The sequence below is a fragment of the Lutjanus erythropterus genome, chromosome 1 (genome assembly GCF_056507025.1).
Source record: "Lutjanus erythropterus isolate fLutEry1 chromosome 1, fLutEry1.hap2, whole genome shotgun sequence".
Taxonomy (NCBI): domain Eukaryota; kingdom Metazoa; phylum Chordata; class Actinopteri; order Lutjaniformes; family Lutjanidae; genus Lutjanus; species Lutjanus erythropterus.
This window is the reverse complement of record NC_139317.1, coordinates 5,176,218-5,197,785: the sequence shown is the minus strand read 5'-3', so window position 1 is coordinate 5,197,785 and position 21,568 is coordinate 5,176,218. Positions and strand designations below refer to the sequence as shown.

At 39.6% G+C, this 21,568-nt stretch overlaps 1 protein-coding gene across 1 annotated transcript in view; it reads left to right on the top strand.

Annotated features, from left to right (window-relative positions):
* The first annotated feature begins 471 nt into the window (after nucleotides 1-471).
* pacsin3 (protein kinase C and casein kinase substrate in neurons 3) overlaps nucleotides 472-21,568 on the top strand; it is a 46,342-nt gene continuing 25,245 nt past the window's right edge. Inside the window, exon 1 of the mRNA XM_084729378.1 lies at nucleotides 472-525. The gene's annotated coding sequence lies outside the window, so the exon portion shown is untranslated. The remainder of the gene's footprint in view (nucleotides 526-21,568) is intronic.

Below are 21,568 nucleotides of genomic sequence, written 5' to 3'. Positions count from 1 at the left end.
TAATGCAGCATAAAGCCGTGCCTCAGACACTGAAGGGTTAAACTGTGTAATAGGATGAATGGATATTGTGGTGAGCAGCATCTAATTACACAGAGACGCCAGTAGGCACCGGAGGGGGAAGATACACATTATCTAACAGCAGAAACTGCTCCCCAGTCCCCTCCGAAGAAAATAAAACACGCTGTTTATTTTTCCGTTTCATTCTGGAAATACAACTTTACTTTTTTTTCGACCGGGGAGCGCAGAGAGACGGTTCACCCTCCCGTGTTGGATTTGTTGAGGAGTATCACGGAGCTTCAGGTCGGATCTTCTCACCGTTTAAATGGCTGAAGGGGACCGACGGCTGACGGAGGAGTAAAACCTGCAACATGTCGCTGTTTGTGGAGGTTTAAAACAAGACAAACCGCCGTGTTTTTCCCTTAACGAGGACACTCATCTGAGAGTTAATCTGTCAGTGTGAGAGGAGGACTGCAGCTCCAGGAGGATTCAGGGTTTGGTTTGTTCCTCCTGGTCGGAGAGAAACAGGTGAGACACCTCACCTGTCTGCAGACACCACATGTTGACTCCCTGCGGGCTTTAATCGTATTTTATATATTACTGTGTGTGAAACATCTTGTACTTTTTTAACAGTTAGCGTACAACAAACCGAGCAGTGTCTTTAGCACTGAATGTCAAGAACTGCCAACTTCTGACAGTTGGTACTTAAGCTAATGTTAGCAGCTAACACTGAGGTTAGCTTGAATTTATTAGTGCTTTTCCAGGCTCTCGTCAATTTGTGTGATATGACCATGTTGATAAAATTTTTGTCAATATTACACTATTACACATTGTTTCATATAAAATTATAGCGTTAAAAAAAGTAGCCAATTTACAGTAAAAGCTAGAATTTATTGATAAGTTTCTAACGGTTAAATTCAAGCTAAGTAGAAAGTTGCTAGCTTGTTTAATTCCATTAGCCTGGTGTCTGGAAATCTGCACACTTTGCTCTCTTATCTGAATGATTTTAAAATGTTATTTTACCAAACAGTTTTAACTGACATTTTAAAGCTGCATTAAGTGATTTTTGACCAGTAGGGGGCAAAAAACAAAACAATGCCCTGATATACTGTTAGCTTTATAGGCATACTGTATATGTAGATGCTGCATTGATTGCTTCCGCTTGTTGTCATGTCACGTTAATGCTGCCGTCATATTGGACAGGTCAAGACTGACCTGCAAATAAATCTATGTAAATCGGGGGAACTGTGTTTTTTTCTGGATAAAAATCACTATGAAGTACATTTCTTCACTGATTTCAGTGAGTGGTGTTATATTCTAGAGTTCATGATCTAAACATAAGTCAGAAAGAAAAGTTTTTTTGTTTTAAATTCATGTAGATTATAAACTTGACTCATTGAAGCACTTTAGAAATAAACATTATAGTGCTTTTTTATGCAGAAATACTACAGCTCCCCAATTAACATGTATTTGTTCACAGGTCAGTCTTGACCTGTCCAATATGGCGGCAACACTGATGTGCAATCAATCAATAGGCCAATGCAGCGTCTATGTCTGTGGTCAGATTATCAATGGTTATGGCTAACATTCTAGCTGACAGTATTTACAAATGTAGCAAATTATAGAGCAACTTTATCATCCTGTTTGCCTTTTTTACAGTACATATTTTGACTTTCCACAGCAGGAAAATGATGTTACTTGCATTATTACCCAGTGAGCATTTTTCATATACTTGTAGAGTACTAAAAGCTGTAGCCAATAGCAGAGAATTTTTTTTTTTTTTTTTTTTTTAATATTTTATTTTAGCTTTTACACAATAAACCAAATATACATACAAAACACATGAATCACCCCACCTTATTATATAAAGTGACAAAAACCTGACAGAAGTCTGACAGAAATCTGGCATAATCACAAAGCTCCCAAAGGTTAATCAGGAGAGACTAGTGCACAACGGTATTAGTATAATGGGAGACTGTCTGTTCCACCAGAGTGATTGGGGGTGTAACAAAAAAAAAAAACAAAAAAAACAAAAACAAAAACAGAAAAAAACAGAACACGTATACGGGTGGAGGATTGTCAAAGTGTTAATCAGTCAGAAGGAAGCAAGACTGACAAATAGCACAAGATACAGCATAGCAGCAAGGCTCATTGATTACACAGTTAGGTCTCATCAAGTAGTGTCAAAAACGGCTTCCACACTTTTTGAAAAAAGTTTTGAGAGTTCCGATTGCCAAAACGAATTTGTTCCATCCTAGCAATAGAAATCATTTCATTAAGCCATCTTTTAAAACACGGGGGTGAAGAAGACTTCCAGTTTAACAATATTAATTTTTTAGCTGCAACCATGCCTGTCCTGAGGGCTTGCTTTTGATGAGAGGGAAGGGCTGCTGTCCTGTCGGAGGAGCCAAATATTGCCAAGTTGCAGTCTGGTTGAATGTTCATTTTGCATTGTTTGGAAAACCAATTAAATATGTCACACCAAAAATTATTCAAGACGGGACAGTGCCAAAATAAGTGTGAAAGCGAGCCCTCAGCACCACTACATCTGTCACATATGGGAGACACAGAATCAAACAGTTTACTAAGTTTAGTTTTAGAGTAATGCAGTCTATGAATAACTTTAAATTGAATTAACCTATATCTGGAATTGATAGAACAACTCTGTATACTGGACAGGCCCTCCTCCCATAGTTCGTCTGACAAGGAGGTGCCCAATTCTTCTGCCCAGATGTCTCTGAGATGACTGGTACTTGCTGGAGGCATAAAAATATCAATAAAACGGGAAATTAAATGTTTAGAATCTGGTTGTGAGAGAAGTATATCATAAAAAGTTTGGCTCTGTGGCTTGACTGGGAATTCTGAGGTATTTTCCTGTACAAAGTGTCTGACTTGTAGGTAGCGATAAAAATGTGTATGAGGAAGATGATATTTAGTCTGAAGCTGAAGGAAAGAGGCAAATTTGTTATTTACATAAAGATCCCCAAAACAGCACAATCCCTTCTCCTTCCAACCCAGAAACACCACATCCATCATTCCTGGTTTAAACAAGTGGTTGTGAGTTATAGGGGCGTGTACTGAAGTATTTAATAAGCCAAGGAATTTTTTTATTTGATTCAATATCTTAAGTGTGTTTCTGAGAATAAAATTAGAGCCAGTTAGTTTATAAGAAGGCTGCACTCTGGAGAAAGTCAGCGCTGGAAGGGAGGTTTCTGAAACTAATACTGATTCAATTTTTACCCAAATCGGGGAAATAGCTGACCAGTCATCATCAGGGGAGCGACACTGCCAGAAAGTGAGAGCCCTTGCATTTGCAGCCCAGAAATAATGTCTGAATACAGGGAGGCCAAGGCCACCCCTGTTTACATGCTTCTGCAAATGAGCTTTAGAAATGCGGGGGGGTTTACCTGCCCAGACAAATGAGAGGATGAGTGAATCCAGTCGTTTAAAAAATGACAGTGGTAGGTAAATAGGAAGATTCTGAAATAGGTATAAGAACCTTGGAAGTGCGACCATTTTAATAGCATTAATGCGGCCAATCATTGAAAGGGGAAGCAGCTTCCAGTTCGCAATATTAGCTTTTAATTTATCCAACATGTCCAAAAAATTTAATTTCAATAGCAATTTGGGGTTTCTGGAAATCTTAAGTCCAAGATAGGTAAAATATATAGTGACTAATTTAAATGGCAAGGAATTCAAGAACGCAGGGCTCAGGTTGTTCGTCAAAGGCATAAACTCACTTTTCTCCCAGTTGATTGTGTATCCAGACAGTCTGCTAAAGGATGTAATATAATTCAGGAGGATCGGAACGGATACTATTGGATCTGATAAGCAGATCAATAAATCATCAGCATACAAATTCAGTAGGCTTTCAACATTACCAAACTTTATACCATGAATACCCGAATGACCCCTGATACCTATTGCCAGTGGTTCCAAAGCAATATCAAAAAGAAGAGGGGAGAGTGGATCGCCCTGCCTCACACCCCGCTGCAAATCAAAAGGCTGGGATTTGTCTCCATTAGTGACAATGAAAGACACTGGATTAGCATAAATTATTTTGACCCACTCAATGAAATGTTCCCCAAACCCAAAATTTTTCAAAGTCTCGAACATATAAGGCCATTCGATCCGATCGAATGCCTTCTGAGCATCAAGAGATAAGACAGCAGCCTGTGTGTCCCTTACATGGGCTGAGTATAATGTATTTAAGAGCTGACGAACATTACTAAATGAAAATCTACCTGGAATAAAGCCAGTTTGATTAGGATGTACAATTTTTGATATATGATTACCCAATTTCAGGGCCAGAACTTTAGTTATCACTTTCTGATCACAATTTAAAAGAGCAATGGGTCTATAACTTGCAGGGTCAGACTCTTCCTTTCTTTTTTTCAGAAGCAAGCAAATATTTGCTTCGTATAATGAACTGGGGAGCCTCTTATTTTTCACAGAATCATTCACCATCCTAAGCATGAGAGGAGCTATTTTTTCATGAAATGCTTTGTAAAATTCACAGCCAAAGCCATCTGGACCGGCTGCTTTTCCATGGGGGAGAGCTTGTATAGCATTCAAAAGATCAGCCTTACAAAATGGAGTATCCATGTCGTCTCTCGCTGCGCTGTCTAATTGAGGAATGTCTAAATTCGCAAAAAAGTTACCAAAATCTGTTTCCGTGACATTCGCTTCGCTGGAGTACAACTCCTTATAGAAGTCTCTGAAGCAAGCATTGATCTCCTTTGGGTTAGTAACTAATTTACCTGATTTGGATTTAATCCTATGAATAGCCTGACTAGCTTGTTCGCCTCTAAGTTGACTTGCCAGCAATTTCTCTGGTTTATCCCCAAGTTCAAAATGTTTTTGTTTAAGTTTTAGAAGAAGGTTGCTGACACGATTGCTGAGAATAGTATTATACTCATATTTTAATTTTAGAATCTTATTATAGTCAGCCTGTAATAGGGAAGATCTATATGTCTCTTCAAGTATCGACAGCATTTTTTCAATATCCCTAAGACGACTATTAAGTTCTCTCTTCTTAGATGATTCAAATGCAATTATATGGCCCCTTATCACAACTTTAAAAGCCTCCCAAAGAGTAGAATCAGAGACCTCCCCATTATCATTTGTTTTAAGGAAATCATTTATACATGCAGTCATATACTCAATGAATGATTGATCTTCCAGAAGAAGAGGGTTGAAGCGCCAGCTGTATTGTTGCTTGGAAAGGATATTTTTAAAGTGTAATGAGACTGGGCTATGATCAGATATTAAAATATTGTGATAGGTAGAATTGGTGACACTGTGCATTAATTCAGATGATATCAGGAAGTAATCAATCCTAGTGTAAGACTTATGGACATGGGAGTAAAAAGAGAACTCTTTGTCAGTTGGATGTTGCAATCGCCATACATCAACCATGTTCCTTGTCTTAATTAAATCATTCAAAATCTGCATTGAAGCTAAAGTAGATGGTGGTTTTGTTGATAGTCTGTCTAAAATAGGATCTATATAACAATTAAAGTCACCCCCAATAATAATATTAACGGTGGAGGTAGGTACCAATTCAAAAACTTTACGAAAAAAATCTGGACTATCAATATTTGGACCATAGATGTTAAGCATTGTTATTGGGAGAGAATTTATATGACCTGAAATCATTAAGTACCTGCCATATGGATCTGCTATCATAGTATCAAGACGAAATGGTATACTTTTCCGAAACAGAATAGCGACACCTCTGGCCTTGCGGGTAAAGGGTGCTTGGTAGACCTGGGATATCCAGTTTGCTCTCAATCTACGCTGATCATTTACACCGATATGCGTTTCCTGAAGAAAGATGACATCTGGCTTCAATGATTTAAGGTGTGAAAAAACGCGACCCCTCTTAATTACATGACCAAGACCCTTTACATTCCATGAGACCATTACTAAATTACTATTTATACTGTTATGTGCAATGCTGTCACATACTGATATTGTATCTTAAATGGAGACAATCTGGTATTCACCCGAAATAACACAAAACAAAACATACAACATACTAAAAATATACAATGACATGAATAACCACATTTAAACAAGCCCGTGAACATATCCCCCACACACCCTCCCACCCATAAAGTGCTTCCCAAAACGAAGCACGGGCGACCCTCAAAGCCCGAGACCGCTAAGCGCACGGCCGGTAACCTACTCTTAACCGGCCGGTAACTCGCTGTTAAGCTACGGAGAACTAGCATAGCTCAGCTCCGTTGCCAAACCTGGCTAACTGTGGTAAATAAAACAAACAAACAGTCTCTCATAGAATCAAACTTAAGCAGAGCTATCTCAACGATAGATAACCATGTCCGAACATAAGGTTAATCCTCTGTATAGGCACACAGAGTTGCCATAAAGTTCTTAGGATACTTTCTTTAAGTCAGTTTTCAGAAATGACATTGCCTCACCCGGTGTGCTGAAAACCTTCAACTGGCCCTTGTGTTTTATCCGGAGCCTGGCTGGAAAAAGGAGGTTGTGCTCCACCTTAAGTTCCCGCAGAGCCCCCATGGCCTCGCTGTATTCGCGTCGCTGCCGCATCACCTCAGGTGTATAATCCGGAAAAATAAACACCTTATTCCCTTTATACTCCAGTTGTCGCGCCCTCCGGAGTCGTAGAATTAGCTCCTTCTCCCGATAAAAGTGGACCCGGGCAATGATGGCGCGAGGCCTGGCTCCCTCCGGGGGCGGTGGTCGCAGAGTCCGGTGCGCCCGGTCGATAACCACCATTGAGTTGAAGCAGTCTTCTCCGAGAAGTTTGGGAATCAGGGCCTCGACAAATTCTGTTGGGTTACCCCCTTCTTCTCTTTCGGGTATGCCAATAATCTTTATATTATTGCGACGGGACCGGCCCTCGAGGTCATCCACTTTGAGCTTGAGAGCGTTATTTTCATTTTTCAGGTCGGATACCGTCTTCTCCAAGCCACTTATCCGGCTCTCCTGATCCAGCACCTGTTCTTCGACAGCTTCCATCTTCTCATATAGTTCCTTTTGTGAACTTTGCATAACCTGAAGGGTTTGATCCAACTTGTCAAACCTGTCGTTAATGTGTTTAAGAATCTTGTCCGAAACTTTCTCCCAGATCAGATCCTCCATATCGCTGTCGTTCTTGTCGCGGCCAGGTGACTTGCATTTAGCAGTATTAGCCTTAGCCCCTGCATCTGATGGTGGAAGTGACTCCGCAGTCTTGGACGACTTCTTCGGCATATCGACACATACACTTAACTTGTTAAGGCCCAATGTTCTCAGAGATGTTTCTGAGGCAAACAAAATGCGGGATGAGACTGTTGAAATTTTGATTTTATGGTTTGGCACGGAGGAGCATGTGAAAGCACGTCTACTCCATATGCTGCTCTCTAGCGCCCCCAATAGCAGAGAATTTTTGCATGCACGTTGGCTACAGCCCTTAGCGTAATTTCTCATTTTTACATAAATGTTCAGAATTTTTCCCATGACAGTCTCCTTCAAACTTCTTGTTTGCAGCACACAGCCTATATAGTTTGGCATTTATGACATTTTATATGAAACATTTCATGTGTTGAAAATATTTTTTTGCATAGACCACATTTCATCTACCGGTGAAATACGGCTTTGGAGAAATACCCTCACTGTAATCAGTATGGTCTCTCTTTCAACCTAACTGAACAAATTATCAAAATGATCAAGTAAATTTGTGTTTTGTGACACACTGACATTATAACTGAATAAGTGATTTTTTTGACACATACTATGAGCTTGTTAAGTTGTTGTGGCTAACATGTTGTCCAGCAACGGGATGATGATATTGCTTTATGTCCAGCAAACGCAATGTATCTATAGTCTGATGAATTTAAGTCCAATATTCACTCTTCTTATTGCTCTATTTTGGTCTCCACCAACTCCTGACAAAAATATCTGTTTAGCTGCTAGGCCTAAATACTGTCTCCTCCAGATAGTCCCTAATTTTGTCAGCTTGTCACAGGGTGCTGTGTAGGTAGTGTGCAGTCAAGTTGTGTGTTTATTTGCATATGCGCAACACACAACTCAACTGTATGAAAATAGAAAATGAAATTTGAATAGTTTGAGAAAGATAACAGGTTACAACAAAACAAATGAATTATACAGTAACAAGAGAGGCGCTGACAGATGCAAGAAACCCAAAGGCTTATTATGTGGCTTCTTTTGAGAAATATGCTTTTTTGGGCCTAAAATAAGTTAAACCAACAATAATGCAATCATCTGTGCAGGTTATGAGAAATTCTGGTCAAAGCTGATGATCATTCCTGTTGTGGTAGGTGTGAATGATGCTCCAATATTTGAGATGGAAGGAAGTTTGGTTTTAATATAGCTGGAGAACTGGGGTATAATTCTTTGTGGGTTTGACACTTCATGTTACCTTTCTTCATCACATAGGGTCACTTTTAAAGTTTCAAAAAACATTGTTAAGGAAGTATTTGCTGCTTTTCCTCATAAAAGTAATGGGAAATGTCCCAGACTGTGCAGCCCTTAAAAAATCCTTCTGATGTGTTCTAATTTGTCATTGTTGGTCATGTTTTTGGTTTTTCATAATTATGGTAACATACTTTCTTTTCAAGAAAACATTTGTAGGGTTTGAAGCAGCAACATTTCTCATTATTTCTCAGAAAGTTAGCAGAACCTCAAGCCATAGAAATGTGTTGAAAATGCTTTATGAATCTGACACCTAATGATGACAAAGGAGAAGAATGATCCTGCATTTGTTTTCATGGTTTGTGTGAGTGTTGGAAGACACAATCTCTTCTAAACTAAAGTTTTCATCAGATGATGTGTAATCCTACCAGTCAGTCTGTTGGCTGATGTAAATCCACATGTGGGACTTTGGGAGTCCGTGACAAGCAGCAGTATTACAGTAGGATCAATAGAGGGGCGGGGCAGGCAGGTAGAAACTTTTCACCAGCTTCAGGCTTCAAATCCTGACAAGCAAGTGGAATTTCATGGAAACGTGAAATATGTCAACGCTGAACATTAACTCCCGCCCAGTCTGCCAGCTCTACTCTGATTGGTTCACTTATCTGCACATGCTTTTTTTTAAAAATTACTTGAGAAGTCAAAAGCTGAAGAGTGCATCCTGGAACAGTAGGATACTGGGTTTACTGTTTGCACATATTTTTTCCAGCTAATATCAGAAAACATCAAGTCTCTTCTGTGGTGGAATTAACATATTATACCTACTCATATTGTATAAAATAAGTAAACTATGCCGAAGCCAGTATTTCATTTAAAAATGGTGTGAAAGGATTGCTTCAATCTATGCTAAAACTAGTGGAGTACTTTTAGGGCTGCAGCTAATGACTTTTTTCAATATTGATTAATCTGTCCATTATCTTCTTGATGGATTGATTAGTTGTTTGTTCCTTAAAATGGAAGAAAAAGGTGAAAATGTTGTTCACTATTTCCCACAACCCAAGAAGATGTCATCAAATGTCTAGTTTTGTCTCCAACCCAAAGATATCCTGTCTGAGATGACTAACAAATACTAAATATACTTATTTTTAGTAGGGCTGACAGTTACTGTCATTACTGATTTACCTGCTGATTGTTTTCTTGATAATCAGTTGGTCTGTAAAACAGAAAGTTGCGAAAAAATTTACAATTTACTATAAGCTAAGTTTGACCAGCAGTCCAAAAGATATTCAGCATACTATAACATGAAGGATAAGCAACAAGTCTTCATGTTTGAGAAGCTGCAACTGTCAATATTTGGCATTTTTGCTTGAAAAATTGCTTTAATAATGAAGACAACCATTTATCAAAATAGTTGCTGATTAATTTGGTGATCTACTAATCAGTTAATCAATAGTTTAAGCCCCATTTTTAAGGATACCTGCCGTCATGAACCTTTTGTTGAAGCTGTATTTTGTCAGAGAATATAAATCCTGGGATTTCTGTGTTGCATTTTCTAGACAGCGTGGCTTAATGCGATCATGCTGGAGTCAAATGTGAACAGCAGGGATAGCAGGTTCTGGGTTAATCTTTGGCAGTATCGCCTGCGACGTGCAACAGATTGTGCCAAGCCAGCCCCAGCCAGCATCCCGCTTGCAGGCTGCAGATCTCAGTGCAGAGCTCGGGGAAGCTGGTGTGGAGGCGGTTCTGGCCCACCATGGCCTCAGTGATGTGGTTATGGTTAGAGATGAGCTTGCAGAACAGCTGTGTGTGTGGGAACAAGGCTGAGTTGTCCTTTTCTTTCAGTCTCTGCTCCACTGTACTCCGCCTCTCTCTGTGTTCTGCTTTCGTTTTGTGTCGTGTCCTCGCCTCGCCCCTACCAGAGAGCTGTCACATGGCTGGTTGTCAGTTGGACACAGAGCCTCGGGCTGTCAGACGTTACAGGAGTGAGATCACCACATGAGAGGGAGTGTGAAGTGTTGACTTAATTGCTAAAGACTTGCAATTACATGTGATTCACAACAGATCCTGACAAGATCAAATGTCACTGCATTGTTTCATGAAAATTAAAAATGTTTTCACTCATGTGATACTGCAGGGACAATTATTTGTGCTTTCATCTAAAGAGAAATGATCACTAGTTATACTATGGATATGATGACCAAAGAGCTAAAGGTATTCATTATGAATATATTCAAAAATCACTTTATGGATCAGGAAAAGATCACGGTCCAGCTTTATCATGATACTGCAATAACTAGTATCTCAAATGATAACTTAAGCCACGTTTCCACCACAGGAAATTTCCCCAGGGACTGGGAACCTTTGGAGGAACTTGATGCGTTTCCACCACAGGGACCAGAGTCTAAATTAAGTTCTGGGGATGTTATTTTACCACCAGAAATGGCCCTGCTCCGGGGGTAGTACTGTCGAAAAGCACAGGAACTTCAGGCATGTGGCTTGCAGCATTGAACTTTTCTGATTGGTCGAGTACTTGCAGCACTTTATTTGAGCCACCATTTTTAAAAATCTACAGCCAGGAACCAGTTTGTTTTTTGTTCATTGCTTCGACACATCAACAGAAAGTTTACAAGAAAGCATATGACAGCGGGGACTGTTAAACAGCGTCATTGTTGTTGTATATTTGCATGCATTAATGACATTTCCCATATGATGCAAATGGCTGATGCAACCTTTTAGTTCCTGACACCAAAAGTTCCTGGTACTTTGTGTGGTAACGTGGCTAAAAAGGTTGATTATTTCTGAAGACAGAATGCGTCACCTTTATTTTTAGTAGTGATACTATGAATCACCATCATTTACAAACTGCATCACTGCAGTGAATGAAGCATTCAAATGACTGATAAATTAAGTAAAGAATGATTCAGTTTTTGTTTTCTTTGAACAGGCCTGTCTTTGTACCACGCTTCATCTGTCCCCTCATTAATCTCTAATATCTAACCTTGTTCAGCTTGTATGTAGTTTTGCATTAATGTCATGTTCATTACTAATCATTTGCATTTGCTGTTTGTGATCCGAGTCATGAGGGCGTTGGGTGGGGCTCTCAGCTCCGGCTGATGAAACACACTCAGGGTGAAACACACTCAGAGTGAAACTAACTGATGTCCAATAAGAACAGTTATTTAATCATTATAATGGGAGGCACTGAGGCATGTAGCATTTCTAATCCATGGAGAACATAGACTGTGTCTGTTGATGAGGAAACTTGCAAATCACAGAAACTGGAGAGTTTGCCCCTAATGGCTGTGATATTAATTATCACTTAAGTTTTAGGTTAAATGGATCTTTTGTTCCTACAAACTTAACTTAAATATGTGAAAATAAAAATCTATATGACATGATGTTTCTAATGATAGAAATCCCAAGTCTCCTTAAAAGTTTATTTTAACAATAAGACAGCATGCTGTTTTATATTTTTTACCATATGATGTGTCATATTTTGCATAATTTCAGTAACAAAGCCTGAGATTAAAAAAAAACAACAACCAGAAACTTAACACTGGAGAAATAAGCCTTAAATTAATATAGCTGATTTACTTCCCTATTCTGTGGCAGATTTAATGTTGATTTGGGTTCATAACATATCAAACCTTGTTAATGACAGAAGATCAGTTTGAAGGAAAACACCACTGTTTTGCATGTTTTAGACCCGTTTACTGCAAATAACACAGTTTTAAACTGGGAACGGGGATTGAGAGCCTGTTCTAAATCATATGCCTCAGAGCTTATCAATTCCTTTCAACGCTGCTGGCATGTTTTCTGTGACAGATGGCATTGCAAAACAATCTCATGCATCTGTGCTGCTGGAAACTTTTAAAAAGGAGCAGTCATGGCAGAGGGAAATAAATGGTTTAAGCATGGCTTTATTTCATGAAGAAAAATGAGTGCTAGTTGTAAATTCTGTAAAATGACAAGTAAAGGTAGAAACTCCACTAATATGCTGAATGCAACATGGGCTTAAATTCCAGGAATGCCATGTATTTGACACTCTACACACAAGTGCCACTGCTTCTCAGCTGAGCAGCTCGCCTGCTACCAAGGATAATCTAAATATCCTGTGTTATTATAACACCAGTGCCACACAGGCTTAAACAGTGGAGCTTTTGCACACCTGAGTTGTGTACATGCCTTTTTTCCTACTCTTTTTCTATACAGTGTTGAAACTCAGAGATAATAAAACCTTTGCATAGACACTTAAAACCTGTGTAGGTCTACTTTTTAGCCTTCACAGAAAATTGGTCAGGAATTGATAGAATCAGACCGATAAACAGAATCAATAATCGCATAGCTATCAGTAAAAACTTATCAATTCCGGTCCCTACTAAAGTTACAGAGGTATCGATTTGTTCCCCATATCTTCCAAGCTTATATTGATTTTGACACACTTAAAGCCAGTGTTAAAATAAACTTGCAGAGACTTGAAACTTGTTTGGCAGGTGATTCAACACAATAAGTTACCTGATAATTTAGTTGTAAATGAGGACTGATTTGGAAAAATTCTCTTAACCTGTTGGAGCTTTAAATAAGAAACTTGTAGTATGCATTTACTGTGCCATTATTGCAAAAAATGTAGTAAAAGGACAATTATTTAGCCTTTTATCTCGGAAAAAATGTTATGCGTCATTTCTTTATTTTTATTTAGGCATTTTAGATCTTCCATTTCTTTAATCCTTTCTTAAATCTGTAACAAAATTTTAAAATAAAAGCTGACATGAGGTTTACCGTGATAGATGACCTATCTTAAACATGTTTTGAGTCTCTATAAGGTGGAGAAATTGCCATATATGTCTTTAAACATGATCAGAAGTTATTTGTAGTAAACTGGCCAATGCAGAATCACTGGTGTAGTCTTTTTAAAGCCCGACACTCCCTTCTAAACTAATTGCTCAGGCAGGTAATTTTAGAGGTGTGAGCTAACTGCTTTGACCTCCTGTTATGGGGGCCACTGGTCTCTGCCTGTTTCATTAGCTCTCCACTACAGGCTCCATGTGTGGCATTTCACCGCTGCTCCCAGAATGTGCCACCTTCCAGCCTCCACCGAGCTTTATAACAGGCAGCTCGTCCAGCTCCGTCTGAACGCTGTGGGTCTGCAGGGGGGATCTAACCGCACGCCGCTCCGCTGTCTAACAAACCTCTCTGTGTTTTCCCTTTGCTGTCACATCCGAGGGATCTTCCTCTCTCCGTCTGTCCCTCTCTGTCTCTCAGGCCCGAGGAGACAAAGGCTGTCTTCTGTTTGGACATCTGTCCGTCTCTATTTTCGTCTCTGATAAGGTAAGTTCTGCTGTCGTTCTGGGCTCTGCTGCTTTGTTTTGGTCCTGTGCAACATGTGGTTTGTGTGCTCTTTCTGTTTGCTTATTGTGCTCCTGTCATCAAATAACAGCACCGTGGCATTTAACATGCTGCATTTTGGATGCACGAAATAGCTTTCTGTGTTTTGCATCCAACGTTTTGGCTTACAGTGGCTCCCACACAGCGTTGCTCGCACTCGCTGCCAGCTACTTATAATCCTCTCAGTATCATGATTTGTTATCTTTTTGTATCCTTGCAAAACCAGATGTTATCTCCAAGTCTAAAAACATGAGCTTGAGCCTGATTGGATCGGTATCATCAGACCAGTGAGATAAGAGGATTTTCTAATTACAAGACTCACTGCCTATCAAAACGTCAGAGGAATTTGAACTCAGTGTTAAAGATGTAAAATAAGGCACTACATTTATTCAGAAACTAATTTTGGTGTGTACTTTTGGAAAATGTGATGTTTCCAGACCAGCTACAGGGCTTTCACACCTTGGATAGTGTGGTTTTGTCCAATCAGATGTAAGATGGGTTCATATTGTCTTAGTGAAGAAGAGTCAATCTCCTATTGTCCAGCCTGTCTCTAGAGGACATCTGTCTCAAGCAGATGTCTCTTAAGCCTCACCGATCATAATGAAGTGAAACTGTTGTTTGCCGGTTGTGAAGCTATTAAGGCTTGCAGTATGCTCAGTTTGATAAAATTCTGGGTTTAGGAGCAAATCGACTCATCAATGGCCGCAGTGTAAGTGTGTGTGCGTGTGTAAAGGCGGGTCAAACAAACAAACAAGAATTTGTATACATTGTTCACGTCCCCCAGTATGCATTGTCTGTAATGTCACATGATTGGACAAATTTCTCAACCACTCTTTAACTCTGACAAATAATTCTCTCTTCACAATCACAATGTTTTGTAGTTGTTTCCCAGCCTTCATATTTCTGATTTACTTCTGTGGAATTATAAGTACAACAGGTTTTAGTGATATGGGTCTTGTTTACACCCACCATGACTCACCAGATCTATGATCCATCTGCGAAGACGCCATTTAACAAACAGAAACAATGAGTATCGGGGAGGTAATGATACCATCTGTTGTTTGTGTTTAGTGTGATAGATGACATGGAGTTCACAGTTTGATGTGCATGATGATTTTGGAAGAAAACAAAATCTGTAATTATAAAGTTATTTATGTCCTCTTATGTGTGTGAGAATATCACTTAATAACAAATCAGTTGCATACTAGTCTTGCAGTACCAGATAATTGGAGGTCTTCCCACCTACTGATCCTCTAAATGCGAGGTAGTTGCTTAAACGGCGGCAAGAACATCAGCTATATGAAGGACCACCCTAAAGAATGGATTGGTTCAGTAACTGAGGTTTGTTTAAAACTCTCTGATGGTTTCCACCCAGTTTTAACAACAAATGTTTGGAGAATGTCTTCAATCTCCAGGCATTAATAGACTGACGTGTGAGTCTAGTTGGACGCAAACCCCAATCTGAAGGAACAGTTTGACATTTTGTGAAACGATTGTGTCTGTTTTTTTTCCCAAGACGTAGACAAGAAGATTGATACCTCACTCATGTATGTAAGGTAAATATGAAACTAAAGCTGCTACTAGCAACCAGTTAGCATAGCATAACACAAAGACTGGAAGTGGGTTGGCCCTGTAAAACCACATGTTGTTTTGTTGTGTTTTGTTTTGTTTTTTTTACACTTTTTTTTTTGTAAATGAAACCAATAAGATGTCATGTGTTACTTAGTGTGCTTTAGAAGTTCTGGTAGGTGGACTTGTTACTTGTAACTGTTTCCCCCTTTTCCAGGCTTTGTGCTAAGCTAAGCTTAGCAGCTGCTGCATAACTTCATATTTACTGTACAGATATGACGGTGGTATTGATCTTCTCATGTGACTCCTGGTAAGAAAGCAAATAAGCATATTTCTGAGAGCTTGTCAACAGTTACTTGCAGCAGTTCAGACCAAGTGTTACTGGATGACTTTTTATTTCACCCTCTAGCTTTTAATGTGTGCACACCATTGAAAATGAGTTTACAGTTTGCATATTTCACATTTTTGTATCATTTTATATTCTTTCTTGATATAATGTTACACTCAAAGTAAGTATTATGCTGCTGTTTGGCTGCAAAGGCTGCATTTTTCTACATGTATCCAAAATTCTGTTGTCAAAAATATCTATTTAATGTGACCTTGTTTGTCTGCTCTGTACACGCAACATCTGTTGTATGTCTGTTCCGTCCTAGGAGAGGCATCCTTCCTCTGTGGCTCTTGATGACATTTCTTCAGGTTTTTCCCTGCTAAAAGGGTTTTTGGGGAGTTTTTCCCAACCAGACTTGAGGATCTAAAGGACAGAGCATGTTGCACGCTGTACAGATTGTAAAACCCTGAGGCAAATTGTGACAGCAGTCTGACAAAATTCAACTTTTGCATAAGATTTAAAGCTGCTGGCTGTGACAATGAGGAGGGCCTCATCCCTCTTACATTGTTATAGTCTTCACTCTTCACTCAGCATGCATCTGCTAACTTGGCAGTCGTGACGACACTTGGGGGGGCGGTGAGGAGCAGCGAGAATCAAGTCCTGCTGGTATTTTAGTGAAGCTTCAGCTAACCCACACACTGCTGTGGGTTGTAACATGGAAACGAGGCTAATAAAACAGCATGTGGGGAAGCTCATCCAAGAAGAGATTCAATCCAAAACACATTTACATTTACACACTGTTTTTGAGATAGATTTTAGTCCTGGACTTGCCCAAGTTGCCATTTCAAGGGAACAGATAGTTGTTTATCATAACAAAGCATGATGGTGGCTTTCAAAGGAACCCATAATGTGGTTTATTTCTGCCTACAGCAATCATCTCTGAGAGCATGGTTATCATTTTCTTTCTTTAAACAGCGAGTCTCTCATTTCGGGAAGAGACACAGCAGTGCTCTGGTACACAGCTGTTTCTCAGGCCAGCTGTTGGCAGAGTAACAGCAGCTGGAGCAAAAAAAGTATCACAGAGCGCTTCTGTTTATAGATGTTTGAAGCCTCCTGGCCCTGATGTGTACCCACATACTCTCACAAACTCTGCTGGAATGCAGACGTTCTGTACCAGAGCAGCTTAGACACTAATACTCCTGTCGACCTCCACGGGCCTCGATATGTAGAAGCATATAGACGGAGCCTGGCTGCAGGGAAACTGTTGGTGTACATTAATCAGATTAATGACCGTGAGTTTTCCAGTGGAGCTTATGAGGTCTGGACCTACCTCTCTATCCGTCACTCCCTCCTCCTCCTCCTCATCCCTCCCTCAGCTGGTCTCTCCCCTCCTCCTCCTCTTCACTGGCCTGACCCATTTCTCTATAAACCCAACAACCAGAATCTCCTCCTGTCCCTCCATGACTGTCTGTCTCTCTCTACCATCACCCACCTCTGCGGCAGGACTGTATTAGATGCTGATCTCTCCATATTGTGTATTTGAATGACATAATGACAGTTTAGTGTCTCTGATCCTCTTTGTGCTCCTGAACTGAGATGCCCGGTTGTTTAAAATATTAAGCTATATATAGGATATAAGATATAAATAGTGAAGAAAATTGTACTTTGCATTGAATGGGAATTGACAGAATCAGCCTGTGTTTATTATCATGTAAGTGACAAAAGAATCCGGCTATTGGTGTTGTTTTAGGAATTGAAATTGGAGTGTTTGCTGTGGTAGTTTGAACTACAAATCTACAGCTAGATCATTGATTTGTGGCTTTAAAAGATGTCTTAACTTCACAAAATGTTTTGAAGTTTTTTTTGCATGCAAAATCCTGATAGAGAAACACAGATAAACAATGCATGCTCAACATTTATAGAAATACTGCACTGAAAATCTGTCTTTTGAGTGTCAAACACTCTCCTTCTGCAGGCTTGAAAGGCGGTTGTGAAAGATTCCTAGCTATTTAGCTTGGATTCACAGCAGTTGCTATGGACTCGCACGTCTGAACCCCCTCAGAGGCACGGCAAAAAATAGCATCAAAACCTCAATAGAAACTTCTCAAACCACTCCTGCGGAATAATCCTTTTCTCTGATGTTGAACTGTATGTTCAGCTTGTTTCCAAAAAATCCTTGGTTTGCCAGTAAAATGCTAAATATGCTGTGTCTGGTGGAGCTTTGGAAGTAACTGTATGTATGTAGTTATATTGTTAAGAAACTGTGTTTAGAACACACTAAACCTACAGTATAAACAGATAAAGGAAAAGCGGTTTGAGAAGTGTGTGGATGTTTTGGTATTTTGTAATGTCCTTTGTAACTGATTTGAGTCCAAGCTGACTACAGCTGCCATCATCCATTATGGAGCAAACTACAAACTTTCTATTAAATGTTTAATAGCTTATAGTTCAGATGAAACAGCATTTTTAGAGTATATAGCTTGCAAATCATGATGTATTTTAGAGTGAAACAGGATAAACCAGGCATGATATTTACCTTTGGAAAATAACTAATGAATCTAAGCTCTGCGCTGCTTAAAGATTGATTGATGGCTGGATGCCATGATATTATTGGTTGAAACTGGTTGGTTCAAACCTGCATAAGCACACATGCCATATTTTGTTTTCACTCAATTACCCTGACATTGGGTCAGTGTTTGGCATTTCTGTTATTTTGCCCCAAACAATCGGTACTGAGTGAAATATCATCCCACTGCCATAGTTTTTATCCATGCTGGCAACATTAATCCAGACTGAAATATAAAAATACTGTGTATAATATAAATAGTAACAATATTCAATGGATTGCCATGAGATGTGTGCAGAGGCTGAATCCTAAAGTCTTTGGAGATCCTTTGACTTTTTTATCTATGCTATGAGCAAATATCTGCAGAACACATGATGCTAAACCTTAGTTATAATTTGTGTTTGGTGCAAAAATTAGCGCTGACATGGAAGCTGCGGTTGCTAGGATCAGATAACCTTGTCTAAAGAAATAAAGGCAGATTTAAGAGTTGTTGTTTCTGTAATTCAAGTCATGTATGGCAACTTGTATGTCTGCTTGTCACTGCTTTTGTAGCCGTTGGCATTTGTCATGCAAGATTATAACCCCAATCTCTCCTGCAAAGCTCTGATTGGGTAAATTGTTTTTCCAACTAGAGGAAACAGCCAATCAGTGAGCACAACACCTGATCAGTTTAAAATCGGTGAAAAAATTGGAGACATGAACAGTGATGAAAGCAGGTGTTTTTGATACTGAAGAGACAGATTACTGGCCTACAAGATAGAGTGACTTGTGTTTAAGTCTTTGTAGTGAGAGAGCCACACCTCAGTGCTCGAACACAAAGAGAAGCAGAGGTGTAGAATTCTTATGAATGTGATTTGATATCTGATATATTCGTCTGGTGTGCGTGTGTGTGTGTGTGTGTGTGTGTGTGTGTGTGTGTGTGTGTGTGTGTGTGTGTGTGTGTGTATTTGCATCTGTATTTTGTTCACACATGTGCGTCTTCATTTATGAGTTCAACAAACCAGCTCCACATGCCATTTAAGTGGTGTTTTGTTGCTGTGTGACCTGAAACCACATCAGAGGATGCTTGTGTGTTGTTGTGCTATCAGACCTCCTCCTCCTCCTCTTCCTCACTGCCCTGCTCTGTCTCTTTAGCTCGTAAACATCCGCCTTTATTGCACATTTCTTTTCCACACAGAGGTGGTGAGAAACATTTGGCCCATCCTGAACTGAGTTTGTCACTTATCCATCACAAGCTTCGCTGTTATTCCTCTCGTCTTTCAGTCTTCTGTGACCTTCTTCCTTCCATCACATTTTCCCCCTTTGAACAGCTCTCCTGTTCTCTGTCAGTCAAGCCTGACAGTCTGCTGCCCAGTTTTGGATCAAAGACCAATATGTAGCTTTTGGATGCCTTCGGGTGATTAATGGACTAAATGAAAATGAAACCAGAGGCCACACTGGCACAAAAACAGAACTGTGAAGGAAGACATTTTTTAAAAGTTCCTAATGATTCCTGAGCATTTTCTTATGAAGCTAAAAGAATCCCCATCATAAGTTGTAACATGAAACCAAGGCTCATAAAACAGTGTGTGGGTCTTAGTCAACATTTGACAGTTGTTTGTTTAGTGTTAATCCCAACAGTACACAATGTATATGTCTTGAAGCTAGAGATGACTTTTAACCTTGGTTGTTGAAGGCATGGAATTTAGATGCTTAAAGACATTTTGAATGCTTTGTCAATTTCTTTCTGAGAGTTGCATGAAAAGATGAGACCACGCTCAAGTCTGTGTGGTATGTAAGAAGCCACAGCCAGCAGCTAGTTAGCTTAGCTTCACAGAAAGACTGGCAACAGGAGAAACAGCTAACTTGGCATTTTTATATCTCATTTCATCAATCCATACCAAACAGAAGGTTACTTTTTACACTGTTTTTGTGCAGATTAAACAAACAATAAATATTCAAATAATTATTGATCTTTAGATCTGCTGGTAGGTGGTTATGTTACATTTGAGTGGACTAAGATAGCTCTTTCACTCTGTCTTTGTGCTTAGGAAAGTCATCTTGCTGCTGGAGGTAGCTTCATACTTAACACACAGGCATGAGACGGATATCAGTCTCGTCTACCTCTTGGCAAGAAAGCAAATAAGCATATTTGCCAAAATGTCAAACCTTTTGTTGAACTGAATACTTCTGTCCTTGACAACCGAGCAGTTCACATCTAAAATGACTCACCTCTGTGCAAACAAGTCCGTGAATTCTGTTTGACATGCATCAAGTTTTACAGCTCAGTGAAACGGAGTGACACTTTTCTAATTAATTGGTTCATTTTGGTAATTCAGATGTTTGGCTATTTATGCAGTCTGATTTTGCATATGCACATACTGTATGGATTGCTTATTAAAAGCTTAGTGCACAGTATAATAAAGAGGAAACGGGGAGGATAAAAAAGTCATTGACTTATGGAAAAATATTTTCAACATCTTGATTAGCTTGAATCTGAACCCCCCCTTCTGAGCAGCAAAACTCAAGCAGACAGAGTTGACATATCTAGATTGTTTTTAATGGAATAATGTAAGAGTACATACTATTTTTAGACTTGTGAGTTTATATTAATGATGGTCCTGATAAGCTGTCATAAACAAACCCATCATCTTCCAGATCATCTCTCACACATGATAATTTATCACATGTAGATTGTCACATTAGCTCTTATGTCCTATACGTACTCTCCTACCTCTGTGTCTCCCCACTTCGCCCTCTGACCATCTTGTTTGCAGCTCCAGCAGGTCCCTGACCTCCTGAAGGGTCTGACTCCTGGGCTGTGTGTGTGTGTGTGTGTGTGTGTGTTAGAGTGAGTGTGGTCAAAATGAGGGGATTGACCCCAAGTTCATGATCAGTGATTGAGGAATATAAACATCCTCAAAAAACACACACGTACACAGAAACACTCACACACACAGAGTCAGAGGAGGGATGGTAGCTGTGTCACGGACTCTCCAGATAAACACAGCACTGACCATCAACTGACCATCTGTTCATCATCATAGTCCTCAAGGCAGTAGTCCAGGGGTCATCAATTACATTTGCCTCTATCAGTGTGAACAGATTCCTAAAAAACACAGGAAAGACATAATTAAAAGAAGATATTTTGCGAAGAAATGCTCTTAGACCTTGCCAACGAGGCAGTGCGCTGAGGAGTGATGATTAAAACCTGTAATCCAGGAAATGGAATAGCAGAACATATGAATTATCTGGTTTTGATGCTATTAAGCAGCTGCCCTATTGTGTGCATCTGACGTCTCTACTGGTGGTAACAGAAGTCAGAGAGTCAAAGAAGTCAGTCAGTT